Source organism: Dysidea avara, chromosome 1 (genome assembly GCF_963678975.1).
Source record: "Dysidea avara chromosome 1, odDysAvar1.4, whole genome shotgun sequence".
In the NCBI taxonomy this organism is placed as follows: domain Eukaryota; kingdom Metazoa; phylum Porifera; class Demospongiae; order Dictyoceratida; family Dysideidae; genus Dysidea; species Dysidea avara.
This window is the reverse complement of record NC_089272.1, coordinates 50,131,469-50,138,137: the sequence shown is the minus strand read 5'-3', so window position 1 is coordinate 50,138,137 and position 6,669 is coordinate 50,131,469. Positions and strand designations below refer to the sequence as shown.

At 38.1% G+C, this 6,669-nt stretch overlaps 1 long non-coding RNA gene across 4 annotated transcripts; it reads right to left on the bottom strand.

The window, feature by feature from the left end:
- Positions 1-254: 254 nt before the first annotated feature.
- Positions 255-2,290, bottom strand: LOC136267813 (uncharacterized). Of its 4 annotated transcripts, none has more exons than XR_010706789.1 (4): positions 2,271-2,290; positions 1,883-1,985; positions 586-749; positions 255-517 (listed from the first exon to the last, which is right to left on the bottom strand). It is a non-coding gene; the product is annotated as an uncharacterized lncRNA (long non-coding RNA). The 4 variants fall into 4 exon arrangements; XR_010706788.1 differs by having other exon boundaries at positions 2,275-2,290; XR_010706790.1 differs by lacking the exon at positions 2,271-2,290 and adding an exon at positions 2,215-2,251.
- Positions 2,291-6,669: the final 4,379 nt, after the last annotated feature.

Here is a 6,669-nt window from a genome sequence, read left to right as displayed (position 1 = left end):
TAGGTTTCAGAAATTTGACATGCAAGATCGATATACCCTAATAGAGCATTCAGCGTATTAAAAAATCCTGGCAAAGCCCTTGATATCACTGACTTGGCAGAGCAAGTGCCATGCATGTGGGAAGGGGTTGCCCCACGATCTGAAAAGATGGAAGATGATCTTGAAAGATGTTAGTTTCATATACCCTTAAGCTTACTAAATTTCACTGGCTCCCATCCGAGCTACCAACAATGTTAAATCTTTGCTATTTTTTTCTAGTACATAATATTGATCATAGGCACAATCAAAGTATTTGTATAATAATTTACAGCAAAATTTATTCTGTACACTTAAAAATAGGCGCTTGTCAAATTCCGTCCAATCCATGATGAAACATTCAACTAAGCTGTCACACTTTGAGCAGATCCACCACCATAGGGTTCTGAGGACGTTGAGCCAATACCACCAGTGGTAGAAGCTTCAGCTGTACAGTAGCTTCCACTTCAAGGCAATCATGTAGCTCCAAGTACCCCAAGTGCTAGACACATCAATATGGAAAAGAAATTTGCAATAGCTAGCACTTTGTATAAAACTTCATACACTTACTGAAGCTGCTTCTCCACTCTGGGAAATTGGCGTAAATTATCACACACGTATTGCTGCACAACTACAGTTATCCTTTGCTTCACTAGCTTCAGCAGAACTGATTCCACTGTAACCGCTCTGTACCATCTCATCTGAAGGCATCAGGCAGACAAGTAGGCAGGTTTCTAAAATGTGTGGGGTACTTGCAATAATAACAAGGATTATCAAAATAATATTCATCAAAAAAGTTTCCACCAACAGGTTGCAACCACAACTATTTCACAGGGTACACACTTCATGGAGTTATTCTATGCACAGCTCATACGAAACACAATCAGTGTACATCATAGGAATAAGTGGACAGTGCAATCTGATAGTCAAGTCTTTAGTAGAGTGAATCCATAACTACCGTATTTTACTGGTCAAAACCTGCCCCTCCTACTGCATAACCTTGAAGTATTGTCATAAGTACTGCCTAGCAATGTGTTGCATCTGAATATGCTGATGCAATATGTTTGAGAAGAAAAAGCCGTTAAAAGCCAGGATATAGTATTTTTGAGATGAGCTGAGTAGATAGGATGGTTAAACAAGGTCAGTCGTTTGAAAATCTCATGAGCTGCTGCCATAAAAGCTCATATTGTAGCCACTTTTGCATAGTAACCATGTGATATAATAGTGGCTGTTGTTAACCAGTAAAATGCAGCACTCCAAAATTATGTGAAAAACAATGATTGTTCAATTAGAATGTTTTGATTACTTTAGGGAAGTGTATCTACTATTAGAGCAAGTTAACAGATTCCAGAAGAGCAAGGTGTAGTAATCTATCAAGGGAGGAATGACATCGTCTGCAATACACAGAAGGAGTTTTGCATGCCAGTGTACTAAAACAATGACACAAATTGCAGTATGTCACATTGTTGCCATGCTGTATACCAGAACTTTTGATCAGGTTATAATTGAAGAAGAATTATTTCACCAACGCCTTGGAGAAATGGGATTTTTGCTAGATTGTAGTACATTACTAAAGTAATTGAGAATAGTATCGCCACAGTAACTGCTGTGATGAACTTTTGCAAGCAGAAACTTAGCTTGCTCTCTAACAGAGGTTAGTAAAATATCATCATATTTATAAAGAGGCTCTGTGTACTGTGTACAGACAACTGAACAACATTTGTACCTGTAATGTTTTTTTATCCTGGATCACTTGACCCTTCTTTTCAAATTTATTCTTTAAAGATTCTCTTTGGGTTTGATACAGTAGTATATACTCTCCTAAAACATGCACACCATTAAAACATGACTGCTACAAATTACTTACCTATTGTCTCTGTCTCATTGGCCAGTTGGACATTAACATGTTCGTACTGTTGTAACTGATGTAACAGATCAGCTTTCTCTGTCATGAGCTGACTGAAACGTTTCTGTGTGAATTATAGTACAACATATAATTCAAATTTACATATGTAACACTGTACTAGGGATTCCAAATCGATAGTACCAGAAATGGCTGAAAGAGAAACAACCTTTATAAAGGTAGCTATGGTTATTTTTCAAGGGGAGAGAGTTACAATTTTAACAAATGTGTGTTTGTGTTCCAGAATTTCCTAGTAGATTTTTAGGTCCCATTATTTAGTTAAGAGCTACTACTACCCTTGAGTGTCATCATGCTCAACAAGTTCAGTTCTATCATGTTGTTGAGATATTACCTACTGTGTCCTACTGGTAGCCTGGCTGCTAACTCATCTCTCTCTGTTTGTACCTGCCTCAGTAGCTCCTCCTAAGAAAAAGCAAATGTGCTTACATATAAAATGGAATCTTCCACAAAGACTAAATACAGTAGAACCTGTCTAAGCTGGTCAGCCTCGGGCTAACATTTCTATGTTTTAGATGGGAGAATTAGTTTATACCTTCTTCAGTAGATAAATCTAAAGTTGACCTTTTTAGAGAGGTGGTCTTACCATAGAGGTGGTTGTTAAGACAGGTTCCACTGTAGTCCAAAACACTCCAACATAAAAGTTAAGTATCTCAGCATCTAAGTATCTTTATAAGTATATGTGACCAGATTTTACAAAAACCTCGATCTACGCACACAACCTTGAAGTTGACTTTTCACCATAAATGGATAGCCACATCAATACACTACACTTTTGCACCAAATTTTTAAAATCGCACCACTGTGACACTATTATTCACAGTTCTAGAGTTCTCCAGGGCTATACATACTGGCTTGGCCTTACACTATTGAGAGTCCCACTTCTAGCAACTTCTTTTCTCTGCACTATTATATATCACATCGTGCCCAAGCTGATCTTTTGAGTCACAAGGACCTTGAAATGGCACTTACTGGAGCTATGATGGCATTGACCAACAACGGAGAGCACATCACAGATGGTGGACACACAGATGGTGGACACACAATTGAAGAAAGACAAAGGGCACACACAATATACATGCATAATGACCGTAAAGTGTGCCAGCAAACCTTTAGATTTCTTCACAGGATCAGCAAGGAGAGACTGCTGGCATTAAAAATCACTGCATCACCGATATTCGATGGCTTGAGCATTCATGTACTGGGAAGTTTCCAACCAATGTCACTTCATATGAGGTCTTCCAGCATATAGTCTGTTTTATCAGCGATTACCCTGAAGAAAATGGCATTCTTCTTCCTGCACGGATTCCTGGATACAAGCGGGACAATGTTAAGATATTGCCATCAAGCATAAGCAAAAAGGTAACACTGTAGAGTTGATGACTTACTTTATTTTAAATTTTCTAATGCCAGAACACCCTTTATGATGAATCGTGTATAGTCAGTGGCATGTTATCAGTCAGTCTATCAACATTTTGCAGATACTGGAAGACACTTCTGCCTCATATCATAGGGAAGCCAATGTCTGACCTGTGCTGGACCTGTCACCAAAATAGTGCAATGATTACAAGATTAATGAATCGATGTGAAGGTGAAAAATCACAGGTAGTCTGTTAGTATACACCTGCTATGGGGGCAGAAAGTGACATCGATCAGAGCACTGCAATGCATGCTGGCTTTCATGTAACTCAATTCCAAAGATTAATGTACCTAGTTTGTTCATCACTGTAGATTAGCATAAGTATGATATGCCTTCTTAAATGGCAACTAACCGCAAACGTGTATAGGTCAGTCCCTTGCACATGATTGAAGGATATTGTTTGCATTCCTAATATGGTTTGTGGCTGTCCTAGTTTGAGAACAAAATTGTTTGTTCAGTTTAAGAAGCCATACGACACTTTTACTAACTTTATTGTTTACTAAAATTAGAGATGTACCAATACCACCTTTACCGATACTTCCGATACCAATATTTTTAGCAAATAATTTGCCAACATCGATACTAATATTAAGCACTGAAGCCTAGACAGTGTTTAATCAAGAGTTGTTAGGCAGGATAACCCCCTAACAGTTTCAGAAGCAATCAATACTTAATTGGAAGATACAATGACATGATTGCAAACAAGTTGCTCAACTTGATCTCAAAAAATTATACTGGCTGTGAACTTAACTTTGTGATCACTTGAATTAAGATATCACCTTTACACAGAAAGGGGGGATAACTCCAGATTGAGTCAACCCCAAAAAAATAATCCTTGAATAAACACTGAGCCTAGACAAGCATTATCACCATTTAAAAGTCAGACTCCTACAAATTAACATCTGTGCTTTGCCTTTACACATTGTATATTACTGCAAACTCCATAAAACTTGCTTCTTTCTGAGGAATAGCTGCACTGGCATTTTTAAAAAGAATTCATGAGTTCTAATTTATTAGAATACACACGAAGCCAATGTAGCAGGTTAAACACATAATTATTTGCTACTTTGTTAGCCCAGCCAACTCATTCCCTACTGGAAACGTAGTCAGGGATGGTTGAAGATACAGTACATGAGATGAGTGTCCTCTGGTGGTATCGACAGCTTTGTATTGCCGATACCAATCTGTTCCAATACATTGGTATTGACTAGGGCTCTTAGTTTCAATTAATTTATAAATCAATTAGCCATCAATTATCAAAACAACTATTAGCAGGAATTTTTCTAGAAATAATTTCAGGGGAGGCAAAACAGGTCTTTCAAAATTATGGGCAGGAGGAAGGGGGGGGATTTAAATGATGTTGGGGCACTTTTTCAACTGACATGTAGATCATAGCTTACGAGTACAATACAAGTATAAATACACTCTAATTGCTTGTAAAATTGCATGGCCATTAGACATAAAGATGTACTATCATAGTGTGTGAAGCAAGCATGCATGGTGAGACGTATAACACAATGGGACTGAGGTATTGACTGGAAAAGTGCAGAAGAATGAAAACTGATCAAAATTTTTACCACCTTATCAACACCTCACATTCCTACAGGGTGATATCACAACTTGTCTATTGGAAGTGTATCATACCTCTTGCAACACGGGAAAAGAGTGGGTGTACTAGAATATTATGTGTGGCTATTGTGTATATCAGCAGAAAATCTGGTAGTGCTTATGCCTAGAGTTTCTCTACAATTTTAATGTAGTAGGTACTGTACAATGGCTACTCTTTTACTATTGGTTTCTAAAGGTAGGTCCCCATGCTCCACATAATGTACTATTATGTTTCATAATACATGACCTAAGCATGGAAGTGCAATATTTTTATTTGAGAATGATAACTACTGTACTTATAACAGGTCAAGTTAAATTTTTATGTGTAGGCCATCAAAACTGCTGAAAGATATCTCAAGATAGTTAAGGAGGAGTGTGACTATTACAAGAAACAATGCAAGGACATCAGAACCAAAATAAAGGCATTATTCATGGATGGAGAAGAATACAGACCAACACCTGTCATCATGCAATCTCTTCCTATGTCAAGAAGCCTAACAGCTCACTACAACTTTGACATAGCCCAGCAAGTAAGGAAAACTTAATGCCGTCATATCTATGCTGAATTCGGAAGACAAATTTGGACAGACATGTTTCATTACAATGTTTTTCATTTTTAAGGTTTGTCTTATGCATGTAAATGGTGACATCACTTAGTCTCACATGGCCAGACCACCTTTCACCTTCACAGTGCATATCGATTGAGTTCCTACTCTGAAAAAAAGATCTGGGGAAACTCATTGTAAAAAAAAAAAAAACATCACTCGAATTTGAGTGCCACCGATCAAATTGCTTCATGCCAAATAGATGATAATATTGATGCCAACCAATATGAATAATTCTATGTGTTTGTCACTTGTTTACAATGAAATACATTGTTCCAGAGTTCTTAAATTGATTGTCCGAGAACTAGAATATAGCCAGTGACTTCCATATGCCAACAAACCGCCGTGGTCCAGCGGCTGTACCAGAGTAGAATTTGCTTTCTGGCACAAGAGAAGTGTTACGTTGAAGAACAAGATGTTGAAGAACAAGATGATAATAGGCATTAAGTTGAAGAACAAGATGCTTTACAGGCTTTTAAGTCTTTCACAGGCTCTTCACTTTCTTAGTATTCTTCACATATTTACAATCAATAATAAGTATATGTTGGTGTGAGGTCACTGGTTACATTCCAGTGTGCATCTTACTGCATTGAGTTTTCCCACAACTTTAAAGTTGGGCACTAAGAGACTAGGTCTGCAAATACAGTGTACTGCAAGGCACACTGAATACACTTACGAAGATAATGGCATGTGTGGAAATCTATACCACTGTTTGTATTGTGCCTTGCAGTACATGGTAGTGAAGCAACCCCAACCTGCATGGAACTGCACCCTAAACATTAAGCTATAAGAGCTGGCTTTGAAAACACTCAGAAGATGAATATTGAATGTTTGTGGGCTCAGTTGTGAGTGTTTGTGGGTTCAGCTATCATCTCCTAAATTAAGTGGCCTTTGTAGGGTCGGGATTGATCGACACGCTTGAGTATGTGTGTGTGTGTGTGTGTGTGTGTGTGTGTGTGTGTGTGTGTGTGTGTGTGTGTGTGTGTGTGTGTGTGTGTGTGTGTGTGTGTGTGTGTGTGTGTGTGTGTGTGTGTGTGTGTGTGTGTGTGTGTGTGTGTGTGTGTGTGTGTGTGTGTGTGTGTGTGTGTGTGTGTGTGTGT